Genomic DNA, 15538 nt, shown 5'->3' on the forward strand with positions numbered 1-15538 from the left:
CTCTGAAATTATTATTTCAATGCATACAGCATGCTTCTGTTAAGAAAACTCAGTGCTATGGAACTGGTAGGAGTTTCCCAAAAGGTTATCTACACTCATGTTGAATTTGGGGGCCAAACATGGTCTAAATGATAAAAACTTTACAACTTTACCTGGATTTCCCTACAAGGTTAACAGATATTTGGACCTTTCCTTCATACAAGGTGATCAAAAGCATTTTCCAATGTCAGTGAGATGTTTCCTACACATTTTGTTTAAACCCCTTTTAGTGATATTGAAATATTTATTTCTACCTTACCACATAATCACAGTAGAAGCCATTTCACCATTTAAACTGAATTAGCTAAACTATTTTTAAAGAAACAGTATAAGGCAAAATAGACCATGAAATTTCTTTGGTTTTAGGAATTTCATTGATATTTCAAATGGCTTTTCAATTTCTACCTTAAAAATAGAAGTAATTAGTTTTATTATAAATTATTTTCTGATTTGGAAGCATCTAGATCCTGTAGCAGAATCAAAGACCAAACATCCCAGGTCAAGAACTAACCCAGCTAACAACCAAAAACAGAGTTGGAGAAAGAGAATGATGTTGGCTTTTCTCAATTATTTCATTTTAATTGGGTTTTTGTTGTTGTTGATGGTGGTGTTGTTAATAAATTAACTGGTAGTATGTAGGATGATTTAATTCAGTATTTCTGCAATTTGCAGAATCTTGGACCAGAAGGATTGGGGGCTATGTCCTGACAAAGAGGACTAATTCTTGTACGGCTTGTATATGAAAATACTGCCACCAGAATAAACAAAGATGCTTGGGGATAACTTCTTGTTCCTCATCTTCAGTACATGACAATGGGACATGTTGCCTTAAAAATGGTAAAAGAGAACAGTAAGCAATAGTAAGTAATTTAGTCCTTTTTTTGTGTCACAATGACATTATATCTGCCAAGAGAGATTTCAGCTGCATTCATATGTATGAGTTTGTGTAGCCTTTGAGATTTTATATGTATGCAGAACTCATTATAAATAATAAAGGCTAAGATCAAGCCAAGAGCAACCTAGAAGAAAAGAGACTGAGATATCTCTGAAAACCTCAAAACAAGTTTAAAATTTCCATTCTGTCCTCTTACTGCATCTCTTAGTAGAAAAGGTGAGCACAATAAATATAATAAAAGTTTACCTCAGCCATAGTAAGTCCCTGAATGAGACAATACTTGTCAGGGAGGAAAGAGAGTGGGGAGAAATATTCAGAGTATTCTTTAGAAATACTTGAGAAGCCATGTTAGAATCACAGAAAAAGACCAGTAGCCTCAGTTAATGGTTTTCTACTATCCAGTGGTTAAGCTTCGAAGATAAACTATTGGCTTCTAAGAATACATAATTTTTCCTATGCTCTGTCTAAAAGTCATCATTTTACATGTTTGTGAGTGTCATGTGCACAAACAAGACACTACCTCCAGTGCAAAACTGGTCTATGAATGTAGGTCTTGCAAACTTTACCAAAGATTTAGCCCCAAAAATTTCTCCAGATGGAAAACATCAGACTGTATCATTTCATAGTAACATGCTAATGTATGTTAATGCAGAAGTAACAATTCCTTGAACAGTAACAACCAAGGAAGTGTAAGCTTTTTTTGAAACACTGGATTTTTAACTAAGGTTCAACACATTGTAAAGAGTTGCATTAATCTCAGCCAATCTGTTTGAGCTGTTCTTATAAGTCATTACTTTACCTGTGGCTACCCTACAGTGAGTGTAAAGGCATGACAAAATGGGTGGAGATATGAAAACAAGTACACTTAAAAGGATTTTTTCTCAGATCCCACCTACACTGAAGAGTCAAATAATGCTCTGCCATCTGATATGAAGCCAAATTCCCACTTCCACCTTTTACTCTTGACCTATTTAAATTCTCAGCCCCAACAGTGAAGAAATAGCAGGAGAGAAAGACGACAGCACCTACTATGAAGCACACTGTGAGACATAACGCAGTTTCAAGCAGTTCCCTAACATGTCCCCAGATGCAGTTGTTGAAGATGACAGAAGTCTGCCTGGGAGAGCATCCTCTGAGAGAATATAGGCCCGGGATATACCCTGTAGCAAAAACATACCCTGTTGCATTTAAAGTCTCTCACTGACAAGTCTAATTTCTCAGCTAGAGCAGGAAGATGGTAATCTTTTTTGGAAGAAACTATTTGGTTCACTGAGTTTGGACTAAAAGTCTCACTGGTTTGGTTGGCTGGTTTTTCCCCACCTTCCTTGCACACTGCTTTTAGACTCCTTCACAGAATGTTTTAGGTTTCGTGGCATATTCTCCAAGACAGAATGTGTTTTTTCCAGTCACACTACTATTTGTGTCTTTCAGCCTTTTTTAAGCCTGTTTCATAGCTCTGCTGCCCTCCTTTAAACACTTAAAGAAGACAGCTTATCTGCAAAAAATCATTGTTCTGAACTGTTGCAAGTGACATTCATGGTGAGTAGTAATAAAGCAATTTCTCCTCTCTGCTCCACTCCTGCCATGGTGCCAATTAAGTACAGCTCAGTTTTGTCAGGCTCAGCAGTTTGAAGAGTGTTGGCTCAGCCCTCAAGGAAGCTTTAGTTACTTGCTCCGTGTTTTTTGTTGCTGTGGTATGCTACTACAGGCACTTGAGCTGGGAAGAATAAAAGGAGTTCAGGTATGTTTATGTGAACTGCTGTGATAGTAACATGAGTGTGTGTCCTTCTTTAGAAGGAGAACTTTAATCACATTGGGAAGGCATGTATTTTCTTGCTGGTGCATGGTATCAGCTCAGGTAGTTCCTGCGAAAATGTCAGATTTGGTTGTAAAGGTTAAAGAAAAGAGGGATACAACAAGTAATGCTTTGAATAGAAGTTTCTATTATATTCTAACACTGTCTGCCTTCTTCCTCATGGAGGAAAAGATAGTGATGTGTGTGCATGTCTGTGCTAGCTGGTCAGGAGCGTGTAGAAAGGATTGGAATTTTTTGTTTGGAGAGAACTAGGGATAGACTCCTGTAAGTGAATGAGAACTGTTGAGCACAGCTTAGCTATTTGCACATGTGATTTTATTTTCACTTGTTTTTTTTTAAGTCTTAAAACGCAGACTGTGGCTTCTCTGCTACCCCTGGGAGAGAGTGTAAAAGGTACCAAAGAGAGAATATGCGAGAAAGAATTATATTCTTGATGCCTATTTCCATGGCATGAACTTGCTGGCCGAGAGGAAGGGGGAGACCAGGGGCAGAACTGAGCGGGAAAGGTGGTGTTGTTGTTGGGTAACAACACTGTGAGGTGGAATCTGCATCATCCCCTCAGGGCAGAGTGTTGAAAGGACCAGCCAATGTAACAGAGCTGCAACATGTTAGTGAGGTTGACTCTTTTCTTCACGTATTGTTTCAGAGATGGGACAGATTAAAATTAAAAATGTGGTAATGCAAGATTATGATTTTTGGGAAAAGGTTTGCAAAGTGTGTTGGCTTTGGCTTTCTCATTACATTCAGTAAGGCTTCTTTGGCTGGCTGCAATGCACTTTTTGCAGGTGATTTAGTTCTCCTTCCCGGTATAGATTGAGTTACAATCAGCCTGCATTTAAGCAATACACTCTGAGGAGATGTGTCACTACCAGTTTTCATTTGAGGAGCACAGTGTGTATATAATAAACTGTATTATATAATATGTGTGTATATGCATGATATGTCTATTTATATATACAGTATACTATACATGTGTATATGTGCCCTTAATGTATATGTACAATACACACATTCTATATAAACTTTAAAAATAGATAGATATATCATTGAATGTATATATATCACATGTATATCATATACATACATGACACCATTACAGTACCTCTGTTAAACATGCCCTTTAAAGACATTTTTCATATGTTTAAGATTATTGCTTCTACTCTTGCAATAGCCATTTTTGGAGTACCTTCCTTCACTCCTGCCTACCACTAGTCTCAGCTGCATAGTAGAAAAACAATTTTTCACGGTAAGGGCCTAATGAATTTAATACTGTTACTTGAGATAGGTGGGTTTATATGGAAAGTTCCCTACCCGAATACCTTTTCACATTTGCAAAAATTTATCAAATTCACTGTTGTTCAAATGGCAAAACTGGAGCTCAACCTGTAAGTAAACCTATAACTGTTGAAACAGAGCTGACTTGACAATATTGCAGTAGCTTGCGGTGGGCTCACAGTGTCAAGAGACTGTGCAAAACCAGCAACAGCTACTCACTTCTGTAGTTACCTGCAGTGTATGTCCGCAGAGAGAGGGGGGGGAAAACCTTCTTGCACAACTCAGCTCATCCATAGACAGATGAGCAGGACTGCATCATCTTCTCACCTTGTGCTACAGCAAAAGTGATGATACATGTCTGAAGAGGAATTTCTCTACCATTTGGAAACTGCTCCTGGAAGGTCACTGAGAGCATTATGCAAGGACCCATGCATGGCCCTCTGGAACAGCCCTAGGCAGAGAAATGTTCAGAAATGCATCAGCTACGCAAAGGACACTGTTGCAGCTCAGAGGATTAGGTAGAAAAAAGCATTTTTTTTCTGAAATAAGCGGTAAGCGAAGCCAAAACTCCAACTGGAAAATGAGAAGGACCACCAAGGGCCCTTTTGTTTACAGCCCAGCTGCCAAACACAGCAACACACTGTGCCATTACAGCTGTGGGATACATGCCACTTGCAGCAGAGCCTGCCTGGGATGAGTTTGGCAGTTGTGACTCAGGAACACCAGTATAGGTGCACTGGCAAACCAGTTGTTCTCTAGGAAAGCAAAGCTTGCAAACAAGGTCTGGGTAATGTTTGCATCGCTTCAAGATTGGTATGCAGATATCTGTTGGTGTTGTTTGGATGACTACCTTGCTTGGTTACAACTTACTATTTCAGCAAAAGCTCCCAACAGTGTTGGTGCACTAGGGAGCGGTTCTTGTGATTCTCCTGCTGATCAGCCCTGCAGGCTTCGAATACAGTCCTAGAGAGTACTGATCTCTAAAAGACTCTTAAAACACCTTATTGACAGAATGACAGTCTAAACATCCTTTAGTTAGTAGAAAAGTAGCACCTGAGCTATTTGGATTCTAGTAAGGCAATAAAATAAGGAGAAGCGTTGGTTAGCAGTATTCACAGCAAGCACAGCTCTTCATTCAGTGTCGACCCAGAGTTAAGTATTCAGCGTCGACCCAGAGTTAAGTATTCAGCATCCTGTGAAATCCGGACAGCTGACTTCCATGCCTGCATTCATTCCCATCTTGCCCTCTTCTTGGATGATGAATGTAGGGAACTTAAAAGATTACTTAAATTTACAGTAAATCTCATGTGCCACTTTCGTGTACTAAGCACTGAGAAAACCTGGTTGTTCCTAGCTGCCTCTTTTACAACTTAAATGCCTCGGACTTCCTGTGTGTCTCTGCTTTCTTTGTATGTGCAGGGCACAGCTGTCTCCTTCATGCTGCCCTTCCCCTGCTGCATGTTAATCATCTACCTGCCACGAGCAGGTCAGCCACTGTTTCTGCCCTCTCCCAACCCTCACAGACTTGCTGGATGTTTCGAATTACCTTTGCTCCTGAAGTGCATGGAAGGCGAGGCCACTGACTCTATGGAGCTCCAAAGAAAGAAGTAGCGGCTGCCGTTGCTAACACCGTTGGCATCCAGTGTGTTAGCTTGCATCTGGTAATTGTTAATTTTTTCCATTAACGACAGCAGCCTTGCATTTGGAAGTCTACAGGTGACCTACTTATTTTTTATTGCTATGCTCCACAGTGTCTCATTTTGTTTCAGCCAGAGCAGCCCTATCAGGCATGGCAAAATACATATTACGACACATATGAGGAATACTAGTTCCTTGCTGAGCCACATAGCCGCCATCCCTCTGGACAAGTCAAGACTTATTCGTCTCAAGGCTCCCAGGGGCTCTGTCTGAGCAGGGATGTGCTGGTCACTAAGGTCTGTTTGCTGTTTTTGTTGGCTGATGTCTCAGAAAAAATGTTTTTGACCCAAGAGATCAAAGAAAAGGTTTCGACTTCTGAAAATTAAGGGGGTGGGGGAATGGGGTGTTTTAATTTTGTTTTGTGATTTTCCCTTCCTAAGTAAGACATACAGTATTGCTCAACAGATTATAATGTTTCTACATATCCTTTTTGGCCAAACCCAGTGATCTTATTAAGATGTCCTTCCAAAAGCCTCAGGATTTCTTCACCTGCCATAATCCTAACAATTCCAACAGGAACATTAAGTAAATCCAAAAGCTTAAGGTCTTCCTCCTAATCTCCAGCCTAATCAATTGCCCAGTGATGTGGAGTTTCTGCAGGACATCTGTTACAAGCTATGTTTCTCCATCCCCACCCCACCACCTGTTTTTCAGCTTCTCATAATATTTCCACATTCTTAACAAGTTTTCTATGTTGGTTCTTCCTCTTGTGGTCTCAGACTTCTGGTCTGAGCTTCTTGCTGTCCTCCACCTCAGAGGCCCCTTCTGCACTTACACGTTGACTACGCGTTAATTTCACAGCATCAGCTCACAGTCCCTTCATCTTGTGCTTTTCTGCACATCACAAAAGGACTTTGCCTCTTTTCTTCAATTTGCCTTCATACTCTCTCCTTGCTTTTGCCTCTTCTTTCGACTCAGTCTATCATCTCCACGCCAACCATCTCAGAAAGCTGTAATTTATAGCCTTTTGTGGACTAAAATGACAGACAAACGAAAGCGGAGCACCTGTTTACCCGTCACCGTTCCCTGTGCCCCGTACTTCTCTAGATGGGAGTCAGCGGGGGGTGTTATCTTCATCCTCAGTGGCTTCTAAGAGAGGAGTACTGCCGTCTTTCTGGGGTAAGAGCGTGCCGTAAAGCATTGCGCTAAAGCTGAGCAGCTGTGCTTTGTTTTTTAAAACAAAGAGTTATTACGTCTTCCTAGTATTGCCCTGAGTGACTCTTAGCTGCTGCCGCCGATCCCGGAGCAGGGTCAAGGAGCCGCCCCGCAATTCGGCGCTGGCAGAAGGCGCTCGTGGGAGGGGGACCTGGGGGCGCCTCGCGGTCCCCCCGAACACCGCCGCGGCGGCTCTGGCAGCAGCCGGAACCCCCCTTGCTCACAGCGCCGGCACGGGGGAGCCCGGCCCTGGGGGCGCCGGTGTCAGGGGGGCTCCGAGCCCCCGCGCTGCCCCCCGGCACGGGCAGGGCCAGGGCCGGTGACTCACGGTCGCGGGTGCCGGCGCGCCGGGGGCCGAGGCGGGGCCGGGGCGGGGTGGGGCGGGGCCGGCCGCCCCCTCCTGCGCGCCCTCCCGCGGGCCTCCCCGTTGCGCCGCGCAGTTGCTGCCCGGCGGCTGTGGAGAGCGGCGAGCTGCGTCGCTGCTGTGTGAGTGGTGCTGGCGGGAGCGGGGAGCGGGAGCGGGGAGCGGGGAGGCGCCCGCCGGGGGCCCGACGCTCCCCCGCCTGACGCCCGCTGGGCGCCGTGGCGTGGGGCGCCGTGGCGTGGGGCGCCGTTGGGAATGGGCACCTCCGGCGTCCTTTCGCGGGGTCCCTTCCGCGCTTGTGCGCGCAGGGCTGGGCGGGGTGGTCTTAGGGGTGATTCTGGCCGACCCCCCCCCCCCCCCCCCCCCCCCCCCGCCGCTAACCCCCAGCCCCAAAACTCCCCGATTGTGCTCGCATCCCCAGTGCCTCTCCTGCAAAGCCCCCGGCTGCGCTCCGCTGTGTCTTTTCCCTCCTCACTCCATCCTCTGGCTGCACCCCAACACTGCGGGCAGCACCTGCATCCCCGGTCCGTGTCCGTACCTGCACCCTACTGTGCCTTACCCACAAGCCCTCAGGCTGTGCCCCATGGCACCTGTTTCTGCTGGCTGTACCTCACATGCTGCACTGCCTGCCCCTCAAGCTTTCTGGCTGCGCCATGCACTCCATGGTGCCTGTCCCTCTGTGTCCCCCCCCACTGACCTCACCTTCCTGTCTTGAACAAGTAGCACCAAGGATGAGACATGGCAATGCCCTTCATCTTGCACAGGAGGCTGCATCAGGAATTTTAATTTTGAAAAATGCCTTTTCCATGCCACACACCCCAGAGGAGAAGGGTGGTCCCAGGCATCAAGAAATGGAGACCTACTTCTTTGCAGGGGCAAAGGTCAGAGGCAGCCAGAGGAGAGGTGTGGCCCATGTGCTTAAGATCATGATAGTAAAATGTGAGGCTGGAGGGATAATGTATAGTCAGCGTTTGTCTAGCAAGTTGAAAGCGGGGCAGCTCTCTGGTTTGCTGCCTTCGTTCTTTTCAGAGCCCAGTTTCCTCTGCTGCTGTGCGTGGTGGGTCCGTCCCTGAGGACTGGCAGCAGCAGTGAGGCCATGAGCTGAGGAAGCTGGTGGGTGCCAGCGTGTGTGGCTGGCAAGGCTACATTGAGCCAGTCTCTTGGACTTGGCCTTTGCAACTGTGGATGTCACATATGTTGAGTGTTGTAATTGCATTCATACTTACTTTGTAAATACATTTTAAGTATTGTGATACTTTGGCTGGGTTTTGGGTGTTACTACCGCTGGGGTAGAATTTGGTGGCGCTTGAAAAGGCATAGTGAGGCTGCAGACCAACTTTTACTAATTTCTTTGCTTTCTTGTGTAGGAAATAAAGATAAATTAACTAAAGCTGTTTGGACAAACCAGAAACCTCACAGCTGTGTACGGATATCCTCTTCCTTACTCCGTTTTAACTCAGCCCTTCCCAGACCTCTGTGTAGGTCTGTACTGAACATTGCCATGCGGGAGAAGTTTGAACTAGTTTTTCTGGTTGTCAGAAGCAGCCTGGGAACAGGTGTGCTGCCTGACTTATTCTGCTGCTTGGCATCTGGGGTGCTGACTAGGAAGCATTCAGGATTCCTTGGAGCTGCCTCAGGTGCAGGTAGCATTGTTGTTCATCAGCGTGGCGTTAGGCAGTGTGGACATACTCTGAAAATGCTTCACTGAGGAATGGGACCGCTTGTACTTACATGTTTGCTTGAAGAAAAAGGACAAAGAACTAGGATACAAAAACATAGCCAAATGTAGGCTTAAAGTCTTCCTAGGCAGCACCTCTGTTGCAAGTGTGGGGAATAATGCATCTTTATGGTATTTCATTACAATGTGTTGATCAACTTTCTATTAAATAGTATTTATTTACTGGTAGAATGAGGCAGGTTGTGGTACAGGAAGCAATATTCATGGAATGTGTTGGAAAGATGCCATGTCATTAGTCAAGTAATACATGCCAAATAGGATTTAACTAGTTATGAAGCTCACTGAATACCATGAAAAACATATCAACTAATTACATATCAATAAAAGAACTAATCAGGTACATTTCTGTATCCTGACATGACTTGACAGCCTTTGCTGAGTGTGCTCCTCTTGCTGTGCTGTGCCCTTCCTGGCTTCATTTCACTTTGCTGCAATAAACCAGGAAACTTTTTTCCTAACGTGAACTCCTGTTCTTTCTCTTGAATCTACTTCTGCCCAGTGCTTCTGGTTTAATCCTTATCTTATCTCTTCCTCTGGCCTTTCCCTGTCTGGTTGCTTAAGACAGATTTCTGGAGGCGTGGGCAGATGCAGAGCGAGGTAGAAGGGGTGAGCAGTGAGTGGAATGGGCACGGGAGGTACGTGGGCAGTGAGGGTAGTGGGAGGACATTGCCTCTGTGCTGTGTTCAGGTGCAGGAGGTGAAGCTGGAGCTTCATTAGTTGCTTGTGAAATCATGTTTGTTGTATTCCGGATCTAACTTGGCAGACTTCAGGTGGCATCTCTCCCGCCCTGATGCCACTCAGCCTTGGTGTGGCTGTCAGAGGCCACTGTCCCATAATTCTGGTCAAGGCTGGTGTGAGCTCCCTGGTCTGCCCCAGCCAAAATGAGATTGTTTAGCTCCTGAGTATGAGTTAAACTAATCTGACTCACTTTGTCTGAAATGGATTAAGGACCACTTGTAAAATAGGGGTAGTAGAGCTATGACACATAGGCAAGGATGAATAGGTTGGGTAGTGTCATCTTCAGTGGCACAGTGTGATTTTATAAAAATAATTTTATAGCCTAGTACTCATACTGACTTCAGGCTAGTGGATATCTGAAGCTTTAAGCTACTTCCCAAAGCCCGGGTAGTTGAAAAGGAAGAAATACTCCATTCCTCTCACTAATCCTCTGTCACTCACCACTGCTCTTCACTCTTCTGTTTTTTTTCCCCCGAAGTCACAGCAGGTGATGCACACAGGTGCAATGTTTGTATCAGTTTCCCCATTGCCCAAGTACACATCAAGTTTGGGAACTGACAGGTTTTTTTCTATCGCAATTTATGGATGCCTCAAAAAACAGTTCTGGCAGGCCTTCTGAATGTTTAGGAGGAAGCTGGTCTGTGCTTGGAAGCTGCTTCTGAGGTCGAAAGGGATAGGAGCTAAGCACTGAGAAACTTGAATAGAGGCTATTCCAATATTAAGAATAATTGTTGCTGTAGAACAGATTTAAAGCGTGTTACAAAAGTTTCACGATTGTTCTAGGTTTAATATTAGGATCTTCCTGCGCACTTAAAATTACATGTTATTTAAAAGTTGGGTAATTACTCTGCATTGTTGGACAGTGCTAGGGAGCAGGTCCCATGTGCTTGCCTAGGGGCCTCCCTCCTTACCCAGGATCAGTGCTGCATCTAGAATGTAAATGCAGCCTAAATGATGAAAAGTAAACCTTTTACTCCTCGGAAAGATCAGATCATTAGAACAGAAACATAACATTAACAAAATAAAGAATTCATTTTGTAGGCCTGATTGTACTTTTTTTAACGCAGTTCCTTTAAAAGGCAAGAAAATGAAAGCCAGAGGGTCGTGCAATAGCTTTCCTTCCTGTAGCCTGTTGTCACGTGTTCAATCTGCAAGAAGTTTTGCAAAGTTGCAAGTGATGTAGCACTTAAGAATTTTTTTCTGTCCTTCAGGTACTTAGTTGAAATCCAAAAAGTAAAAAATTATTTAAGCTGAAATTAAATATGTATGTTTACATTAAGGGGAGACACCAGAGCAACTCATGTGTCTCCTTTCTTTAAAAGAAACTATTGTCTTTGGTTTCAGTGTTAAGTGCTGACCATTGAACTGGAAATGCTGAATAGGTTTTTTAATTTTTTGTCTCTTTACTAAATTCATACAGTAAAATGCTTTCTATGTGTCTGTTGATATATGTCTTGATTTTTTATTTTGTTTTCTGCATGTATTCTGCTATTTATATTGTCTGCTTATGATGGTTACACAGAACATTTTATCACTGAAGACATTGACTAGAAAGGACCTGGAGGTAGTTCATAAATTGAGTAATGTGAGAAGAATACACAGTTTATAGCACCACAGGTGTAAAAGTGTCTTGGTTGTTATCTTGGTTCTGGATGAGAATCTGAGAAACTGAATTTCAGTAGCATTTTTAACTTTGAAATCCTCAGCTAGCACACAAAACTAATCTCTTAAAAACTACTTGTAAAGCTTATCCAGCCCAAAGCAAGCTCTGGGTTCCACCTGCAGAATGGCACAGATGTCACAAGGACAAATACAGGTGTCAGTAAACTCTATGAATCATCCTATTTGCCAGGAGCAATGGTATTCAGATTGCCCCTGTTAACTGTGTCAGGGCTGTATTACTTGCACCATAAAAGCAGTGAACACCGACTCTTATCTCCACTCCACTCATGATACCAACTTAGGCTGATGTTGTAGTTTCGCCAGCATTTCTTTTATCCTGAGTGCTTTTGCCCTTGTGTCACCTTTCTGTTGTGCTGGTATAACCCTTGGTGAAGACTGGCGCAGAAAAGCACTGCGGAACTGGTCTGGGTTAAAAATGCCCTTTTCTTTTCTGTGAGGCTGTCTCCCCTGCCCTGGATCTGTTTCCCAATCTATTTTATTATGCAGCCAGAAAAACAGTTGTTCCAGCACAAGTCAAAGGTGACATTGGAGCAGGTATGACTAATGGGGGGAGACGTTGATTAAAATGGCATTAGTACCATTAAAAGTGCACGTATCATTACAAACTTACCCTGTAGACAGTCAGGCTTGCTCTGCTTGAGCAGGCTGTGTTCAAGAGTAGCTGCTTGTAGCAGCTTTATGAATTCCTACACACTGCCTGCGTGCATGTAATTGTATTGTGAATTCTTTGTAGTTTGGATTATATTTTATATTTATGTGGTGCCTGGCCCAATGCCTGGAGCCTCTGTTCAAAGTCTTTTTAAAATTTTTTTTAGAACAGTACCTTGCCAAATGTGTGTGAATAAGAATGTAGCTTTGTATGGTGCACTGCAAAAACCTGTACAAATGAATAGTATGTACGGTGCAAAAAGCTGTTAAGCTTCTACAGGCATCTCCTGGACTGGAATTCAGGAGAATGCTCCCATCCCAATGACAACGTTCTGGGTTTATGGGTACGTCTGAGATAAAAGCATAGCTTACTAAGAATAACTCTATTCCTTTTATTCTTTGTTTTCTAACAAAAAAAAGGGGACAACTCTTGCTGGAGTCTGAAACACAAAGATCAGTTTGTTGATTTGGGAATAATTTGCATTGTATCATCAGTCCTGAAATGGCTTAAAGCAAAGTCACAAAAACCTGATCCAATGCTTCGGTGCATGCTTTTGGAGTACAGGTATGGTTCATGTTAGTACCATGCCCTTTCTTTCAGGAAAGTTATTTGAGTTGACAAGTAGTTTTTATTTATTTTTATTTTAATTGGGTTTTGCCTGATCTGTTGAAGTAAAATGGCTGGAAATTGTGACCAGCAGTTGAAGCTGATGTTTTTTGATGTGTACCTGAGCAGAGTGCAAAGTGACTGGGAAGGAGAAACTCCTTCTTTTAGAACTGTTGTCACTGGTAGAGGAGAAAAGATTTTTTGTGTGTGTGGGGGTGGAGGGGAGAGCAGGTGGGGGTAAAGTGTTTCTGTTTAGTTACAGTTTGAAATACAGTATTTGTCAAATGTATCTGATTTTTTTGTTAAAGACTTTACAGCCAATATTTTAAATTATTTTCTTTTGGTAAAATATTTTTTAATTTGTTTTTAATGTAAATGTATTGGCTGAAGCAGCAAGAGTATCAGGGTTATTGGTCAGATGTGCCCATTTATTCTGTTAAGTAAATACTGTGGTATTTGTTTACCATGTAGCATTATGAATAGATGGGGATGGGCAGCATGGAAATGTCTATAGTCTCTTCAGAGAAGTAGTAGCTGGTAATTTGCCTTCTTCTGTACAGGAGAAAATTACTTAGATTCAGGTAAATTGCAAGTAAATTGTAGTATTTTCATTTATAACATCCACTACAGTATCTTTTTTGTTTAGATGTACAGTTGGAAATATCTGGGTTAAATACATTCTTTAATAACTTTTGTAGTTGCAGTTCTGTGGCTTGTCGTTTCAATACTGGAATAAAAGATTCACTTTTGAGTCTTTAACTGTACATAATGGGTCTGACGAGCTCAATGAAATTGGGGAAGTGCCCTGTCCATCCTTGCCTTTTGTGACTGAGATGTGTAGAAGACACTGTGTACAAAAGCCAAGAGGCTAATGGAATAAGCTCAGTGTTCACTGTCAGCTTTGAAACTAAACCTTTCATGAAACTACTTGTGAGGTGTATTCCTAGAAATGTCGTTACACATATTAAATTTTTTGTTCACTTTCATTATTACTGTTGTGCCGACAACATTGTTTCTGCAGCACCTTTTGTTCTGTGCAAAGTTAGGTTGTAAAAGAGGAGTCTGCTGGAGTTTGTTTCAACATGAAGAAGTGATAAGACTGTAAGGCAAGGCTGTAAATAACTCTGTGAATATATCTCACGTTCAGGAAGACCACTTATTTTAACTTCTAACCATGATCATGACTCTTACGTTTTGGAGAAGGAAGAAGGTGGGGAGGAGGAGGAGGGAGCGTAAGACAAAGGAGCTGTTAGAGCTCTCTGTGCCTCCCTTCAGCAAGTCCTTTAGCGAGTGTTTGAAATGTTACGGGGCGAAAAAATCTTTTCAAAGAGCCTCCTAGGGAGGTGCGGTTCCTGATGTTTACAGTGCTCAACAGCATGTCCGCTAAGCTGCGTGGTAGCTTAAAAAAAGGGGCGGAGGGGAAGGGAGGTGTCAGTTCTAGGTCAGCTGCCTTTAAAATTTATGCCTGCCTAAGGCAACGCAAGCAAAATTGGAGCAGAAGGAATGCATTATTTTACTGCCTAGGATATCGGCCTAGGACCCAGGGGGTGGGGAGGTTGAGCAAGTGCAAGGCAGTGGGAAACAATGCTAAAGGAAATTAGCCTACATCAGCGTGGAAGAGTGGTGTGGGAGCAGTTCAGCTTTTGTAAATTGCTGCATTAAAGAGTGAGCAAAATATGTTGCAACTCTGCACAGGTGGTATCTGTGTTACTAATATTTTGAACTGAGCAAGATTACAGATGATGCAATAAAAGTTCCACAAAATGACATTGACTTTGCAATGTCAATTTGCCACAGCAATTACAGTGACAGTAGCTCATGCTATAGGCAACATGTGATTGTAGAAAAATACTTCTTCCTTTGGTAATGATGAGTATTTTTCACTTTACTTGCTCACCTCTTCTTTCTTAAGGTGAGTATTGTGTACTTAAGGTAATTGTATATATTTTTTTGTCTTCCCTCCCTATGAAACTCCTTTTTCATGTTACAAAAGGCAGCACAATCTCCCTGTCTTTGTCCACTACAGGTGGAAGTTTATGGTCTAGTTTTTCTGTATTTATTATTCTCTACTGCTGCACGGCTCTAGGTACATTGCCATTGATTACTTGGTTACAAGATGTCATTGGAAATAAGAAGGCTTCTCTGCTTTTTTCCTATTGGTATTGGCTAGATGAGCAAGACGTTACCTGTGTAACAAGTCTTGTTCCCATTTGTTTTAGTCTTCTCTGGAAGCTGAAGTCTACCTCTGCATTTCTTTTTGTTTAGCTTCCATGGAGTACCCCCCACTGTGACTATTTAATGACAATTTATGCCATTGTTCTAGTAATGATTGGTAAACACACTAAGTTCTTTAGGCAGCAAGCTTGCTTCTATTGTAATTAAATGGATGTATGAGATTCTTATACGCAGTTAATGCATATGAGTTCACTCCTAACTGTTAATGAAGGTAGATAATATGATGGAACCAACCCAGTGACTCAGCTTGCCCCTGAAGGAGCAGGACGGTCTCACTCGTGTCCCTTCTCATATTTTGACGTAAGTAACTTTAATCAGGCAGGCACATACAAGCAATAGTACTCATAACCAGAGTCAATTCTAAGCCATCCTACCCAGAGGTTCAAGAATGATATAGGGTTCAGGTAACGGTGTCACAGGGGAGAAGAAGGGAGAGCCTCTGACTGATCACAGATGTTGGCAACATTATCTGAGTTTGTTGTGCTTGTGGTCTGCCTTTTGCCAGGTATAATGGGAAGGTATTGATAACTGATAGTAGGGTGCTCTTACCTACATTCCATATGCTTCATCTTAAAAGGGGTGTCTGGTAGAAAGCTGAAGAGTATTACCAAAGCATTTAAATAACTACAGTGTGTACTCAAAAAAAG

At 43.0% G+C, this 15538-nt stretch overlaps 1 protein-coding gene across 3 annotated transcripts in view; it reads left to right on the forward strand.

The window, feature by feature from the left end:
• The first annotated feature begins 5568 nt into the window (after window positions 1–5568).
• Window positions 5569–15538, forward strand: part of ELOVL7 (ELOVL fatty acid elongase 7) — a 30473-nt gene continuing 20503 nt past the window's right edge. The window contains exons 1-2 of one of the 3 annotated variants that reach the window (XM_075078740.1): window positions 5569–5686; window positions 5795–5959. The gene's annotated coding sequence lies outside the window, so the exon portion shown is untranslated. Of the gene's footprint in view, window positions 5687–5794; window positions 5960–7276; window positions 7365–15538 lie in introns of those variants that run through there. The other 2 variants (XM_075078739.1, XM_075078738.1) reach the window with 2 other exon arrangements.

The sequence above is a fragment of the Phalacrocorax aristotelis genome, chromosome Z, assembly GCF_949628215.1.
Source record: "Phalacrocorax aristotelis chromosome Z, bGulAri2.1, whole genome shotgun sequence".
NCBI classification, from domain to species: domain Eukaryota; kingdom Metazoa; phylum Chordata; class Aves; order Suliformes; family Phalacrocoracidae; genus Phalacrocorax; species Phalacrocorax aristotelis.